This window comes from Melanerpes formicivorus, unplaced genomic scaffold, assembly GCF_026170545.1.
Source record: "Melanerpes formicivorus ecotype bairdi unplaced genomic scaffold, bMelFor1.0.p_v2 SCAF_3, whole genome shotgun sequence".
Classification (NCBI taxonomy): domain Eukaryota; kingdom Metazoa; phylum Chordata; class Aves; order Piciformes; family Picidae; genus Melanerpes; species Melanerpes formicivorus.
Genome location: NW_027142355.1, coordinates 35,401,267 through 35,418,716, shown reverse-complemented (window position 1 = coordinate 35,418,716; position 17,450 = coordinate 35,401,267). Strand labels below are relative to the sequence as shown.

Here is a 17,450-nt window from a genome sequence, read left to right as displayed (position 1 = left end):
ACTACTTATGTTACAATAAATTGCAAGGTGTTTTCTTCTTGAGAACTTTTAATATGGGCCTCAAAGTTCTGTATTGCCACTGGGCACCACGAATTTGGGTATGTTGTAGGTTAAGGGAAATCAAGAGTTAATTGGTATAACCAGAAAGAAAAGTCCTCCAGAGGGCTAGAGAGTCCCAGGGGAACGGGTAGTTCATCCCAGGATATTGTAATTTGTTATTCTATTCCATTTTCCTTTATTTCTCTATTTAAGGGAAGGTACAGCAAATTCTCTGACAGCATGTGGCTCAGTTGGTAGTGCATAAGACCCTTAATGGGAAGGTTGTGAGTTCAAGCCTGCAGTGGGCAGTAGTGTCCTCCCTACTCTAGTCATGAGGTCTGTGGTGACAGGTTGGATTGGATGAACTTTGAGATCTCTTCCAACCTTAGTGATACTGAATGAGCATACTGAATGACTTGACATCAAACTCTCTCCTCCCTGTCTCAGGATGTGTGTGCTGTTATCTTGTGGTTTGTGGGGGAGAAGCTTTCTCCTGGTCTTGGCTGGCAGTGAATTTCCATCTATGCCACTGAGCCTGTTGAAGCCTGTGGTAGGCCTGGGTCTAGGTGGGGGGCAGGAGGCAGTTTGGCTGCTCTTGAGCCTGCTGATGCTGAGGGGGGTGGAGGTTTTTGGAAGGCTCTGGAAGGTTTTGGCCTGAGAGGCCCAGGTGAAGAACTGAGCCAAATTCATTAATGTTTTCCTTTCACCTGGATACCTTTTGTATATATTTGTAAATAGAATTTCCATTTAAACTTCCAATCCACTGTGGAACATTTTTATTTTACTCCTTGGGAAGCGGTAAAACATCTTTTCTGTCCTGTTGCCCTGGGCAGCTTGTGGCTCAAAACTAGGACAGGGTGGCTTGATCAGTTGGTGTACCTTGGCTTGTTTATGCATATGATAGCATTCAGCAGCATATGTAATCACAGTATTTGAAGGAACAACAGTCTCAAGCTGCACCAGGGGAAGTTTAGGCTCGAGGTGAGGAGAAAGTTCTTCACTGAGAGAGTCATCAGCCATTGGAATGGGCTGCCCAGGGAGGTGGTGGAGTCACCATCCCTGAAGGTGTTCAAGAGGGGATTGGACGTGGCACTTGGTGCCATGGCTTAGTCATGAGGTCTGTGGTGACGGGTTGGATTTGATGATCATTGGGTTCTCTTCCAACTTTGGTGATTCTGTGACATTACTGACAATCTCAAATGTCTCATGTTATGCAGCTGTGCAAGAAGGGGGGAAAAAAAGGGGGAAAAAAGAGGAAAAAATAAAAAAAAGGGGGGGGGGGAGAAAGTTCTGTGTTACACGGATGCTTAATCAACACTTAGTATCCTCCAGACTGTGACTTCAGCTGTGCTGTGGAGCGCCTACTACAGATGGTCTCTGTACACACCAGGGAAAAACAGTCTGAGAAGTCACGTTAACTCCATAGCAGAGGGAATGAGTGGGAAGGTGCAGCTGCTGGTTTTAACACGTACAAATCCAGGCTCATGTGATTGGAGTTTTCATTTTCCAACTTACAAATCTGTTGTACGCACCTGTGAACTCAGAAAGCCATAAAGCACACAAAAGTTGTCTCTGCTCACTCCACGGCTCTGCACAAAATTCTGTGTGTATATAACTGTGTGTATACTTATGAGTTAACCAGAAAAGCAAAGGAAATATATATTCCATGCCAACTGATGCCTTTGTGAGCTATTTTCTATGATCACTTGAGTACTGTATCCTTAATACACTGAAGTATGGCTTTGCATTTTCTGAAGAAATAAGTGCCTATATTTTTTTGCCCTATTTAAAGCAGACAGATACAAATAATGCTGCATTACTGCTGGAGAGACCTTTGACATGGACTAGTAGTAAGACACTCACACACCTCTCTTCCTGCTACCACTATTGAGAGTTATATGGATGCAAGAAATGACCTTTAACTGCATCCTTGCTCCAGAGCACAAGGACATACAGTGACTGCAGCTGCATGCAGAGACTTAGAAATTCATGACATAACTCAGTGCTTTTCCATGCCACAAAACTGTTGGTGTGCAAAATGGAGGTAGAGAGTCCATAAAATATTAATTTTTCAAGTTGTAATGTGTTGGCCACAACAACATGCAGCTGTAAGGGTAGTATTGCATGCTAACCTATTAGCACTGCTTGAGAATGGTAAATGAGAATGGTTAATGTTGCAGTTTCTTGTTTGTTTTGTAATGTTGACCCTAGGCCTTCTCAGGATTTTTATTACAAAACCATCCATGGATGTATAATAAATAAGTTGTTTTTTTCAAAGACTGGAAGCCTTTTTTGATTCTTAGGCTGGCAGGTGAAGGAATTTGTTTGAAAAGCAAGCAGAGTCAAACAGCACAAGAGCCACTAAAACTCCATTCTGTTTTAAGGGAGTAATTTGTGTAATCTACATCTGCAGATAAGCAAGATGGCAGCCCCTTCATATAACAACCCTTTTGCATGCTCTGTTTAGTATCTAATCACAGAGCTGTGCAGACATCACTGGCTAGAGACTGGCTGGCATTAAAAGCAGAGTTATCTGTGCGATACTGAATGCCTCATTCTATGGAGCCTGGGATTAGCCGGGATACGCAGTATAGCAGCTAAGTATAGGCACTCTTAGGAGCGTGCACCAGATGGTACTGCTCTGTATAAATACTTACTATCATTGCAGCTGCAGGTTTTCCTGCTGTTACATATTTGTCTGGTGTATAATCGTAGCCCAAAATATACTAGGCTCTGTGCCACTCCAGCAGCGATGAGCTCATGTGAGAGCCACGCTCCCAGACCCAGCCAGCATTTGCAACCTACCCACTAATGAGGGAGGCACTGCAGACCCAGATGCTTGTTCAACACCTGTGACACAAACATCGACCCTAGCTTTCTCTTTTCCTTGTGATTAGGTATCCTTAATTCTTTGTAGCATCTCCTTAGCTCCATCTTGATGGCTCTTCAGATATAAATCTCCTTTGCATAGAGTTTGTTTTAATGAAACTGTTAAAATTATGCCAAGTGAATGGGAGGAGTTAAGGAAAGGAAATGGTAAGTCAAGGACAAAAAAAAGAATGCAATGAAAATGTATTAGAAATATTAACATTCATAAAGGTCTGTCATTAAATGGACATGACAGGAATGCCAGAAGTGATATAGAAAAAAATAATCAGGGGTAATGCAGAAGTCTTTCAGCTCTGGATTTGGGAAGAGGTAAAACAAGGGACACTCAGAGAGGGCAAAGTCCTTTCTAGTCCCTGAATAATCAAAGATGATGTTAAACAACATCTATCTGAGAGAAGGGCAAAAGAACTAGATAAGCCACAAACCAGCTGGCTCTGGTGTTAATTTTCAGTAAACCCTTACATGCTTGGCTAGATCTCAATGGCTGACATAACAGTAATCAGAGCTAGTCAGCAATTACTCACTAAGAGGTCTATTTGGTGTCATAGGTGGAAAATTTCCATTCATTTGGCTTTAAAATTCAAGGGAAATTTTACTGAAAGTGTGGTATTGCAACAAAATTCTGGCAGACCCAAGTGGAAACCTGCCTGCTTTTCCATTAAACTGCCTGCTTCCAGAGGTTACAGCTCCTGGCCTCCAACTCCCCTGGCAGCTGGCTTTCCCAGGAATAGGAACCTGCTGTATGTCCAGCCACTAACCCCCAGCCCAGGAGCCAAGGTGCTTTGTCTTAGGGTCCAGGGTGAGCTCTAGGTTGCAGAGCTTCCTCTGATGGAATTTGGCCTCAGTGCTGCAGTGACAACTCTGTCAGTACTGTACTATACTGTACTGCCCAGTAGCATCCTGAAAACAAAGAAACAAACTAAAACCAAACCAAACCAAAAAACCTTGCAAATGTTTTTAGTGAATTAAATCATTGCTTACTGCAAACAAGCTTGTGCTGAACTCAGATGTTAAAGACTCTTTTCACAGAGCATGAGAGATACCAAGCTAGGAGGGATATCAGGTAACCTCTTATTCCACATCTGGGTTAGATAACAGTCTTAGGTTAGTGTTTGAAGACAACATTGGCTCCAGCTGCTCATTTCAGATATTTAGTAAAGTTTGGGGGGGGGGGGGGGGGGGGTTGGAAATCACCTGCCAACTAGTCTCACAACCACCAAATCCTGCAAAGTGTTGCTCTTTCCAGCTATGCAGGAGACTGCTCATATTTCAGTACACTCTGGATGCTGAGGTGCTGGGGGACATTTGCAGTGCTGCAGAGCTTCTGTCTTCATCAACAAAGTGTAACACTGAATGAGGTTATGTCATGTGGAGCCTCAATCCCCCTGCTCAGCTGGTGAGACAAGTTCTATACCCAATGCATTGTATAATGATAAATAGCTCTGGAAATCATATGCTGTCCTAATTTTGCTACATGGAATGAAATTGAGACCTTGTTCTGTTACTAACAATGAAGCAGAAGTTGTTTAACATCCAGCAGAAGTTGTTTAACACCCAGCAGAAGCAAAACTAAACATAAAAGGACACATTGAAGTGGATGTTTCAAGTTCCACAAGCTCAGAAGGAAAGTTATCACAGCATTCCTTCATCCTACACGCGTGTGCCTCTCCTGGAATATTTATCTTAAGGCTTGGGAAAGTTACCCTGTCCTCAGTAAAAGGCTGTCCACACGTAAATTATTGCCTGGCTGTTTATTCCCTAAAGGAAGGTCTATACCTCTTCTCAGGGGGAAGCTGGTTGATGGCAGGAAGCGATGGCTCAACATCAGCCTCCTTTTCCTTCTGTGACCAAGGTGAAACTTTTGCCTTTTACACCACAGAATATCCAACCCTTCCCACCCTTTCTTGCTTGGCTGCCTAGGCTTAGCTCTAGCACAAGCAGCTCAAGCAATTGACTCAGTCTTCAGTCTGCCACGGTCAAACTACCACAACAAACAACTTCATGTGCATGAGTTAATACATGTGCTCACAAGAAGATTGACACTTCTATAATTTGGTCTATCTTGAGCAAACTTAGAGGGTTTAGATAAAAAAGTTTCTGAACTTCCTCAGGAAGAAACAGCTGCTGAGGCAGACACCTTTTCACATAGGCCACCTTATTCACCATTTCCTACAGATCACTTGCTGGTTTCCCCTTGGCTTGCAACAACCCTTCCTCACCGTTCAGAGGCACTTCAGCCTAATATATCACTAGTGGACAGAAATAGGTGCCCTACTTACATCCTCAGAGCCCTATTGCAGGGGTCAGGAGCACCTGTTTCCTTCCTTCAGCTACAAAGTGATATATTATGTATATCTTGAACCTGCAGACATGTCCCTGGAGACATTCAAGATCAGACTCAACGTGGCCCTGGGCAGCCTGATCCAGTTGGAAGTATCCCAGCTCACTGCAGGCAGTTGGACAAGATGACCTTTGAGGGTCCCTCCCAGCTCGATCCAACCTGTGAATCTGTGAACTGATATAAATTTTCTGATGGAGTCTGGGCTGTTTTAATATACCCCTTTGCTCTTAATAATGTTTTTTGAACTCTACAATTTGTTTTACAAACATGCAATTCAGACATTGTTTTAATCCAGCCTCAAACAAGAATTTGAATTACTCCCTGCATTTACACCTGTGAGTAACTGGGCAGATGCAGGCCCAATAGAGAATTGTGTTCCCTATTATTTTCTCCAGGAAATCTTATGTCAAACCCTAGGTTGTTGAAGGGAATGTGGCTCATTATGTTGCTATTAAGAGCCTGCAAGACACTGAATACTGTTACTAACCTCACCCACAAGGCAGCTAAAGCAACGGTAGGTAATCAAAGCAACTGAGTTCCTAGAAGCTGTTGGGAAATCAAAGACAAGATTAGTCATAAAGCAAGTTTCCCTAAAATTATCTCCAGTGCCCAAGATTTCCTAGTAGTATGTGAAACACATCAATTTGCATTCTCTCTAACAGCATTCATGGTGGAGTGTCAGGCAACCCAGTCAGGGATAACTCATTTTCTTATATGCACTCATAAAAACTACTAGAGCTATGAATAGATATTTTGGATAAATGGGAATATTTTACATGGCTTTATGTACAAAAGAAAGACAAAGACAAACAATATTTCTGTTTAAAAAAAAAAGAAGAAGAGGGTTTCACCAGCATCCTCTGAATGGGACCTGACCTGTTTCCTTCCCATAGACACTGCCACCACAGAATCATAGAATTATAGCATCAATAAGGTTGGAAAAGACCTCAGAGATCATCAAGTCCAACCTGTCACCCAACACCTCATGAATAACTAAGCCATGGTTTCAAGTGCCATGTCCAGTCCCCTCTTGAACACCCCCAAGAGTGGTGACTCCGCCACCTCCCTGGGCAGGACATTCCAATGGCCAACAACTCTTTCTGTGAAGAACTTTCTCCTCACCTCAAGCCTAAACTTCCCCTAAACTTCCCTCCTCCCCGAACTTCCCAACAGCAAAGGGATCTCATTCTTCACCTCAGAAGCTGGGAACATCAGAACCTCCTCCTCACATCTAGCCTGAATCTCCCCACCTCCAGCTTCATTCCATTCCCCCTAGTCCTATCACTACCTGAGATCCTGAGAAGTCCTTCCCCAGCCTTCCTGTAGGCCCCCTTCAGATACTGGAAGGCCACAATGAGGTCACCTCAGAGCCTTCTCTTCTGCAGACTGAACAGCCCCAACTCCTTCAGTCTGTCCTCATAGGACTCTCAAAATTCAAACTGTATTCTGAAGTTCCTTTAGAGTCCAGTGTATAAAGTTTATTAGGTTTAGGTAGAGGCTAATCACATTGTACTTCCAGTCACTTAAGACATTTGGTTTCATGGCTGTACACACAAATCACAGGATCACCAGAACAAGGGGACACGGTCTCAAGCTGCGCCAGGGGAGGTTCAGACTCGAGGTGAGGAGGAAGTTCTTCACTGAGCGAGTCATTCGTCATTGGAACGGGTTGCCCAGGGAGGTGGTTGAGTCATCGACCCTGGAGGCGTTCAAGAGGGGATTGGACGTGGCACTTGGTGCCATGGTCTAGTCATGGGGTCTGTGTTGATAGGTTGGACTCGATGATCCTCGAGGTCCTTTCCAACCTAAGTGATACTGTGAACATGCCATTAATACCAGTTCATTATGTACTCCAGCACCTTTGAAGCACAACAGCTACCATAAGGGCATGGTTACTTACTCAGTAGAGGTGAAGTTCTGAAACACTGGAGTCAACTAAGTGCAAAAGTCATTAGCCGGCATCTTCCAAGCTCAGTGCTGAACCACAGAAACACCTCACAACTGTGTGCAGGCATGAATGAGAAAAAAAAATAATCACAAAGCTTAGTAAAGCCTGATAGAATATTTTGATTGGTTATCCTGGTAAACACAAAGAAGTAAACTGCTAGGAGAATAAGAAGAAAGAGGAAGAAGAAGAAAGAAGAAGAAGAAGGAAGAAGAAGGAAGAAGAAAGAAGGAAGAAGAAAGAAGAAGAAGAAGAAAGAAGAAGAAGAAGAAAGAAGAAGAAAGAAGGAAGAAGAAAGAAGGAAGAAGAAAGAAGGAAGAAGAAAGAAGGAAGAAGAAAGAAGGAAAGAACGAAGTACAAAGAAGAAGATGAATGAAAGTCCCATACAGTCAAACTAGATTGTTTCCATGCCAAAGGAGATTTTCTTCAGTTTCACTTTCATAACCAGTGATTAAAATTAACAGTGTATGGGTACTGGCAATAAAATGTGAATATCAGGAAAGGGGAGTCTGCAGGGTATGCTGAGCACTGCTTTCTGGCACCGTGGAGCCAGACACAATATTTTCTCTTACTTAACCAGCAGCCAGTAAGGCAGGCAACTCTTTTGTCCTATTGGACAGAATATATGCTTGCATGAGCAAGAATTTGAAACCAGTAGCAGGCCATCCCAAATGCCCAAGCCCACCCAGCCAGTCCCTGAAGGCTATGCCAAATGTCCCAGCCTCAGTAGCAGCTCCCTGGAATAGTTTTCTCTGGCACCTCCAAACAGAAATTGCTTGTTGTAGTCTTGATTCCCCTCAAGAAAGATAAAAACAGTTTTCCTGAAAACCAGCAAAGAACAGTGAAACAAAGAGAGCTTCAGACTTTTTAAACACTATTACTGAGTAACTGAGGAGGAGAGAGGAGACAGGCACTTTTACCCTCTGCAATACAGCATTTTGCACTTGTGAAGATGGTGGTTGTGCTCCCAGTAGGCATGTTCTGGGATTTCATCTGAGCACTAGAAATTACACCATCATCTTCCTTGATTCTTATATTGTGTCTGTCTGTATCTTTTTATGATTGCTAGTGTTCACATTGGAGGTCTATGCTAGTTATGACAGCTATCTAAATACTACATTGTGGAATCTATTGTCAAAATCACCGAGGGTTTAAAAATTACAGGTTATGTCTATCCCCTTAAGGAATAATGAGGAAATAAACACTTTTCTATTTACTCTGTTAAATTTGCCAGTACATTCACATTGGTATATAACCATTTTGACAGTGGTGAACAGAATTAACAGAGTATTCCACCTGACCCTCACTTTATATGGGAGCTATTAAAATCTTTCTTTCAGATGGAGCACAGAAGGTGGGGAACTAGAAAAACACTAATTTTTTTCTTCATCATCTGCTCTGCACTCCTCATTCCTGAACAAAAAAGTATTTCACTCATGACAGTTCTCATGCAAGGAGATTGCAGAATCACAGAATTATTGAGGCTGGAATAGACCTCTGAGATCATCAAGTCCAGCCTATGACCTAACACCACCACATTGGCTAGACCATGTCACTAAGTGCCATATCCAGTCTTGCCTTAAACACCTCCAGGGACAGCAACTTCACCACCTCCGTGGGCAGTCCATTCCAGTGTCTACTTACCCTTTCCATGAGGAAGTGCTTCCTAACATCCAACCTAAACCCTCCCTAGCACAGCTTCAGGCCATGCCCTCTCACCTTGTCACAAGTTGCCTGGGAAAAGAGCCTGACCCACACCTTACTACAACTTCCCTTCAGGTACTTGTAGAGTGTGATAAGGTCCCCACTGAGTCTCCTCCAGGCTAAACACCCCCAGCTCCCTCAGCCTCTCCTCATCAGACTTTCCCTCCAGTCCCGTCACCAGTCCCATCGCTCTCCTCTGGACCTGCTCCAGAACCTCAATATCTTTCTTGAAGTGAGGGGCCCAGAGCTGCACACAGTACTTGAGATGACCCAGAGAGCACCAATGCGCAAAAGAATTTACCGGAACGATTGCTGCCCCTTTGGGAAGACATACAATCTGTGATGGCTAATACAAAAACACACACTGCTATAGCAACACTCACACTAATATATTTTTTCACTAACATCCAATCCCCAAGGGACTCATTCAAGCCTTCATGAAAAGCTTTAGCTCTCCAATGAGAGAGCAGGCACAATCCCAGGAGAAGGAGACAGCCAATACACTATCTACTGTGTGAATTACTGGTCACTTGGGGCTGAGACAAGTAATGAGAAATAGTTTGTCAGAAACCCAACATCTGACTAAACCCACCCAGAGCTAACTAAATAATGAACATGTCCATGTCTTCTATGACAATGCACAGAAATCAGTAAATGTGGAGTTAACTGCTTTCCCTGGTGAGTTAGATCATCTCTGTTAAGGTATGCAGCCTTGATATGCCATATATCTAGAATGGACTGGCGGGAAGCTATTCCAGTAAAAGCAAGTCAAAAAAATTTACATGTACCCACAGTGGCAACCAGATCACAAGGAACATATTAAATATGTTCCTGAAATAGTTTCCCTTCTACTGTTTTGAAGATTCCCCATACCCATTTATTGATGATCTGGATGAGGGCATTGAGTCCATCATCAGTAAATTTGCTGATGACACCAAGCTGGGGGCAGGAGTTGATCTGCTGGAGGGTAGAGAGGCTCTGCAGAGAGACCTCGACAGGCTGGACAGATGGGCAGAATCCAACGGCATGAGATTGGACACATCCAAGTGCCGGGTTCTACACATTGGCCACAACAACCCCATGCAGTGCTACAGGCTGGGGTCAGAGTGGCTGGAGAGCAGCCAGGCAGAGAGGGACCTGGGGGTGCTGGTTGATGGTAGGCTGAACATGAGCCTGCAGTGTGCCCAGCTAGCCAGCAGGGCCAATGGCATCCTGGCATGCATCAAGAACAGTGTGGCCAGCAGGAGCAGGGAGGTCATTCTGCCCCTGTATACTGCACTGGTTAGGCTGCACCTCAAGTACTGTGTCCAGTTCTGGGCCCCTCAGTTTAGGAAGGATGTTGACTTGCTGGAACGAGTCCAGAGAAAGGCAATAAAGTTGGTGAGGGGTTTGGAACACAAACCCTGTGAGGAGAGACTGAGGGAGCCTATTCAAAATAGTATCTTTTAATGGAAAAAATTCATGCAAGCACTAATTCAAAGCATGTGCTTTATTCCATCACATTGTCACCCCTGTATAAAATCAGTTACATCATAATCCTCTGGTGTTTTTTTCTGGTGTGTCTTCGTCTCCCATATTCATTGAAATCAGGGACACAAAATATAATGCATCAAACACCTGACATACTGAACAAAATGTGCAACACTGCACACAGAGAACTGAGCTGAATGTTAAATGTTTCTACTGATAATATCATGCATCCTTTGAAAGCTGAGTAGTAGTACTAGTAGTAGTACTAGTAGCTGTCACTGAAATTTTGACCAGTCTTCATAGAATAGAATAGAATAGAATAGAATAGAATAGAATAGAATAGAATAGAATAGAAAGAATAGACCAGGTTGGAGGAGACCTTCAAAATCATCACGTCCAACCTATCATCCAACACCACCTAATCAACTAACCCATGTAACCAAGCACCCTGTCAAGTCTCCTCCTGAACACCTCCAATGATGGCGACTCCACCACCTCCCCGGGCAGCCCATTCCAATGGGCAATCACTCTCTCTGTGTAAAACTTCCTCTTAACCTCCAGCCTAAACCTCCCTTGGTGCAGCCTGAGACTGTGTCCTCTTGTTCTGGTGCTGGTTGCCTGGGAGAAGAGACCAACCTCTGCCTGTCTACAACCCCCTTCAGGTAGTTGTAGAGAGCAATAAGGTCACCCCTGAGTCTCCTCTTCTCCAGGCTAAGCAGCCCCAGCTCCCTCAGCCTCTCCTCATAGGGCTTGTGTTCCAAACCCCTCACCAACTTTGTTGCCCTTCTCTGGTATTTGGCAGCTACTGTTTGTTATATCTGTCCATAGTTATACCCTTATCAGAGATTAGGCAGAAGGAAGGCAGGGACATAACCTGACAGCAGAAAGTTCATGCATCCAGTCCTGGGATTTATGCAATATAAGGAATTGTATTTCCCATTTTTCTTTTCAGTGCCCCTCATCCCACTGATGAGCCTCACCCTGGAACACAGTCATTTTTTAAGACAATTGGCCTGTGTGGGTAGCTGTTTAAAACATGGTTAGACAAAGCTTGTTTGGACAAAGTTTGTTTGGTTTGGTTTGGGTTTTTTTTGCTTTTGGTTTTTTTTGTTGTTGTTGGGTTTTGATTGGTTGGTTTGAGTTTTGTGTGGTTTGGTTGGTTGGTTTGTTGGGGGGTTTTGTGTATTAAATACTCTTTCCTCATCAGCACCGTTCACTGACATGTCTCCATGTGAACTGTTAGCCCCAGCAACAGCCTTTATACATAAGAATCAGAAACAGACAGAAATTGCCCCAGCCAATGCCTGTGGACAATCTCACTGGTACTTATGCCTGGAGAAAGCATCCAGCCGTATGTATCTGGCAAAAGTTTTCAGCATTAGCAAAACAATATAAACTGCTAGCAGACAGACATTACATCTTCCGACAAAAGAAGTGAGTCTAGCCACAGCAGACACAACTGCTTGCTGGCTGTCAGGATCACCCACCCTGGCATTTCACCCAGCACTGCCCAGACATACTTCCCAGAGCTCACAGGAGTGGCTTGAACCCAGCAGGATGACTGTGCTCTGAAACTACAGGCAAGTGCTCACAGTGTCTCTGCTGTGGGAACTCAAGCGCCAACATAGGGCAGCAACATCACAGAGAGCAAGTGATATTTTAAGCGCTGAAGTCCTTTCTCCAGTGAACACCTGCCTGTCCATCATCACACACAGGGTCACTGAAGGCCAATGCTTGATCCCCTTTAACTTTCAGGTTATGAGTAAAGTCGATACCAAAACAATTCAGCTGATAACCTGTTCTCTGATATAATCTATTTATTGTAACTACATTGCTCTTTCCTGATTGCTCATGCCTGTGAGTGTAACAACTGCCACAAACGAGCTGAGGAATAATTTCTGCCATACCCAGGCCTGTTGCTTAAAGCATCACCTTCAATCTGATTGCATAAGAGCCTGATAGATTACAGGTCATACAGAGGCCACTGCTGCTCTATAGGACCTTGCAGAGAGCAGCGGGTGCTGTCTGTCCAACCCACTGAGGAAGATGCCATGAGCTGCCACATCAGAGTAATTCCTGAGGCATCAAGCAGTCAGCAGAGGTGGGGTGGCATAAATAAAGCTGACTTTAAAAGGACAGATTATCCACAAAAGATGTTAAATTGTTTTAATATAAATAAATACAAGCCCTATGAGGAGAGGCTGAGGGAGCTGGGGCTGCTTAGCCTGGAGAAGAGGAGACTCAGGGGTGACCTTATCACTCTCTACAACTACCTGAAGGGAGGTTGTAGACAGGTTGATGATGGTCTCTTCTCCCAGGCACCCAGTACCAGAACAAGAGGACACAGTCTCAGGCTGCACCAGGGGAGGTTCAGGTTGGATGTTAGGAAGAAGTTCTATACAGAGAGAGTGATTGCGCTATGGAATGGGTTGCCCGGGAAGGTGGTGGAGTCGCCGTCATTGAAGGTGTTCAGAAGGAGACTTGATGGGGTGCTTGGTGCCATGGGTTAGCTGTTTGGGTGGGTTGGATTGGTTGATGGGTTGGACACGATGATCTTGAAGGTCTCTTCCAACCTGGTTTGGTTTATTCTAATAAAGGTTTATTTATTTTATTCTAATAAGTACAGTTTTCACCAGCTGAGGAAATGCCAGGCCAGTCCCTAGGCTAATACACCACTGAACTGAGATGGAACAAATGTGTCTTTCTTGACTCTATGAGGAGAAGACATCTTTTGTTTGACTGTTTTAAAGAAAACAAACAAATAACCCAACACACTTTATGTGGGATTTTGATGTAGGAAAAAAAAAACACCATAGATGTGGTGGTTCATAATTTCAACACTTCTATCATTATAATTTTTATTACTGCTGCCATGAGTGGCAAAGAAAGATTACAGAGCATGAAACAATCATGTTTCAAGTGCACTGAGAGGATCCTGCCTTTGCCTTCTCTGGGAAAATGGCAGCAATGAATTGTCTGGGGAAACAAAAAAACGTTGCAAACAGCACTGAATTGGCAAAGGAACTGAAGCTAAGCTCATCACAAAAACCATAATTCCGGTAGAAATAGTTTCATAGTTTCATAGTTTCATTCAGGGTTGGAAGGGACCACAAGGATCATCTAGTTCCAACCCCGCTGCCATGGGCAGGGACACCCCACACTACATCAGGCTGGACAGAGCCTCATCCAGCCTGCTCTTAAACACCCCCAGGGACGGGGCCTCAACCACCTCCCTGGACAACCCATTCCAGGGTTTCACCACTCTCATGGTGAAGAAACCCTGGAATGGGTAATAATCCAAAGCCAAAACAGGATCACCTCATTTGTCCCACAGGAGAGAAGATTCACTCAGACACCACTGAGAACTTCCATAAGCTGTGTCCTAGAGTAAGTTTGAAGGACATACCAACAGCCATGAAGATGGGGCAGCAGAAGAAATGACCCCTGAGCAGTTCATTCCCTGAATACTTACCCAGGGCACCTGGAACTTGTGCTGCTGGAGCTCACGCCAATACCAGCGCCTGAAAGGCAAAGCCAGGAAAGGCGTGGTCATGCTGTGGAGCAGAGTGTCACTGCAATGAGGCTTACCCTTACCAGCACTACCCTTTCTGTCTGCTCTCCATTACCAGTCAGCAGATTACCTTCTCTGCAGGTAACACATTCCAGTACAGAAATACCAGAGCTGGCTTTACTGAATGCAGCACGGCAATGGCTGCATTGGCACAGAAAATCTGCTGAACAGTACCTTATAGCTTGTTTCCACTTGCACAAATTTGCTTCCAGACCCAAATGAGATGGCTGTGTCCATTCTGCCTCCAGCCCATGCTCTCCAAACTGTCCCTGTTCACCTCGGTCTGCAGGAGAGTTAATTGCCATAGGGGAAAATCATACCAACATGAACTGTCTATACTCTGACCTTAGTATTTTTAGTATGTCCAAGTTACTCAAATCAGGTTTCTTTCAGGTCAGGAACAGCTCTGCTCCTGCTGAGCCAGCTGGAATCAGCATGTCTGCAGCCCCAAAGCACAGCACCAGGAGATGATCAACCTGAGCTGGCTCTCTACCTCCTTACCCACCTCCCTCCTGCTTCCTGCTCCAGAAGCTCAGGACCAATGCCTCTGGTCACACCGGAGCTGGATTCTAGCACCCACACAACAGCACGTGTGCAGGGAAGCCCTCCCCCAAAGTGTTCACCTGACAGCATGATGCAGAAATTCAAGCTGGCTTTATGTGAACCCACCTTAGGAAGCCATGGTACCCATATTACTCAGGACTTCCAGACCCACTTTCCCTCGGATGACAGAAAAATGGCAAGGTCTAATGGCAATAAAGAAACAAGCAAAAGCTTAGGCTACAGACTTATACATGAAATCTCTTACAATAGCACAAACAAAACTTCAGTTTACACTTTAAGCTTCCATTGTAGAAGCTTTGTTTGGTACAGTTTCTTCGTCCTTCACATGCATATTGAATTATGTAGGGCCTGACCCTGAAGCTTTTATGTGTTTGCTTGTTTTGAGTATCTGCTCCTGCAAGAGAGTGTGGCATACATGTACCTGCAGGGCTGAGGTCTAAGAGACCCTTTCCATCTTCCTGTTTGTATGATATTGATCATCTCTTTGTGGCTGTGCATCATTTGACTGGCCGAACATTTTAAAGCCAAAGGAAATGAAACAATACTTCCCTCTACTGGAAGATCCAGGAGTTCTGGAAATTAATGTGAAGTGTTCAGTTTTCCTGAGCTACTTTTGCTAGATTGGGAAAGCATAGCAGCAGGAGATGAAGAGGAAAAAGGGGAGTTAGAATTTTTTGTTTGTTTAGTTCCTAGCCCTGGATTAGAGCTTTGGGGAGCTCCTTTTTCCTCCAAGTTTTACATAGCGGGCCCTGTTTATTATTTTAATCATCAATGGACCTCTGAAAACCCTAATGCCACTCAGACTATGTACTGAGATTTTTAACATGTCACTGTACATGTAATTTTCTGCACCTACTGCATGGTTATTGGGTAGTTTTTTTCTCAAGCTGCAATCACATGGCTTATTCCAGGACTCAGAGGGGAGTTTGGGAACAAAAAATCAGCCACCACTAATGAACATCTTTGAAACTCCCATTGGGGGTATGAATCAATGGGCTAGCCAGGGGAAAGCTCCAGGGGACATGGAAAAATTCACTTGTGGCTTATAGATCTTGTTGAGAAGGTTGTTCCACAAGGCTGGAAAGGGTGATTCCCACTGGAGTCATGGGAGCTCTGAGTTTTCCAGCTTTTTTTATAAGTCAGTATCGTGTAAAGCAAGGCTAAGCACCAGCTGTCCCATTCCTGATTTCCAGGCATCATCTACTGGCAGCTGTCCATAAGCATTTCTATAGATAGATTTCTACTGGTCATGGAGGACACAGGGAAATTTGATAATATGGGAAGTTTATGCCAGCTCATTCTCAGATTCCCAGTTTTGTATTTGTCAGGTTTTCTCCCAGTCCCTCATGGGATTCTGCACAATAGTGACATTACTTTCCATACCTTCTGATCATTCATAACCAGGCCCACAAAATGAAGTCAGATCAAAAGGTTTAACACCAACAAATATATCTTCATAAGAAATCCAAAATGTCCTTAACTGCTCTTTAACTGATCAAGTATCGTTATCTAACACTTATCTGATGAGGTAACAGATGAAGTATTTCAGCCACGAGTGAACATTACCATTTCTGGACCGAGACACACAACTACACAACAAACTACAGGCAGGAAAACAGCCACAAAGCATAATTTTCAATTGAACCCAAAAAGAATTATAGGTAGGATCCTCATGATCAGATCCTGAGACTGTCTTTAGTATGCATCCAGCTATAACTGAAGGAAAGCTTTTACCTATTCAGTAGTGTTGCCAAGGACAGCGAATCTAATCCAGGGCTCGCACTTTGCCAGGGCCCTGGAATTAACACCTGCTGCTTTGGAAGAATTGCTGTGGCATCCCTTGGGGGCTAAAAGAGGTCAGAGTGCCCTTCCCCACCTCCTAAGATCCGCTTGAATCACCAGGTTCACAAGCTGGCTGAAACAAAAACAAAACAAAAAAAAAGGAGAGAAAAAAAAAGTAATAACACAACCTGATTCATGGGTTGGTTATGCTCAGTTGAGGACGGTTTCCCACCTTCTTGTCGAGTTAGTCAGCTCCTCTGTTGTACAAGGGATCTAGGATACTGTGTTTCTTTCCTGTGTCCAGGAACATACTTGCCTGAAGTCTGAAAAGGAAGGGAAATGTACTGTTGCTAAAAATGACCGTGTCGTCACTTCAGGCAGGTTGTGAGCTCTTTACGCCAGCAGCTAAGCCGTCATGCTCAGCTAGCCCCATCCAATGAAATCAGGTTGCATGTATGAGTAAGTACTTACTCAACCTCATACAGGATTCAAAATCTGGTCACTTAAAGTCAGAACCAGAAATGATAAGATTACAGCAGATCACAAGGCATAAACCACACTGTAGGAAAGGATTTTGTGTTCTTAATTATTCAGAGCATTGGGTCCTCAGGCATCTTGCAGGAAGCATGGAAAGAGGGCCTCTTTTTTTTGGTAGAAAAACAGCACACCAACCTCCAAGAAACAACACAGATGGAAAGATTTCCTTTTAGGGCAAATCTCTCAGCCATTCACTGATTTATTATTAACATTTGTACTGCTGCTGTGCTAAAAGGCTCCAGCTTGCTTGACCTCCCCTCAGCTAAGTACCACACTGATGATTTTATCTACAGCCAAAGGCTCAGGTCCAGACTGTAGCCCTAAGCCCAAAATCACTTCACCCAGCAAAAAGGTGATCCTTTGAAAGGTGACTCTTTGGTTCTTTAGCTAGGAAACTGCAGCAACAAAGGAGATTTCCAGGTGAGGGATGGCCTTATAGGTAGAGTTGTCACTGCTTGCTCAATACCTTTCATTCTGAAATTTGAGCCAAATTTGAGAAAATTAAGTGAAAGCCTCATTCTCTGCAGTCTTTCACCTCTGATTCTTCAGAACTAAACACTGCAGTGTGTCACTCTGTATATCTAAACAGGCATTTGCAGGACTGGGGG

The 17,450-nt window shown here is 44.0% G+C and overlaps 1 long non-coding RNA gene across 5 annotated transcripts in view; it reads right to left on the bottom strand.

Moving 5' to 3' along the window:
• Positions 1–16,669, bottom strand: part of LOC137459354 (uncharacterized) — a 40,176-nt gene extending 23,507 nt beyond the window's left edge. For 2 of the 5 annotated variants that reach the window (XR_010992270.1, XR_010992268.1), the window contains exons 1-6: positions 16,538–16,669; positions 16,258–16,438; positions 14,629–14,705; positions 14,134–14,242; positions 13,861–13,909; positions 7,170–7,270 (exon numbers count right to left, since the gene is read on the bottom strand). This is a non-coding gene — a long non-coding RNA (uncharacterized lncRNA). The remainder of the gene's footprint in view (positions 1–7,169; positions 7,271–13,860; positions 13,910–14,133; positions 14,243–14,628; positions 14,706–16,257; positions 16,439–16,537) is intronic. The other 3 variants (XR_010992275.1, XR_010992274.1, XR_010992276.1) reach the window with 3 other exon arrangements.
• Between the last annotated feature and the right edge of the window lie 781 nt (positions 16,670–17,450).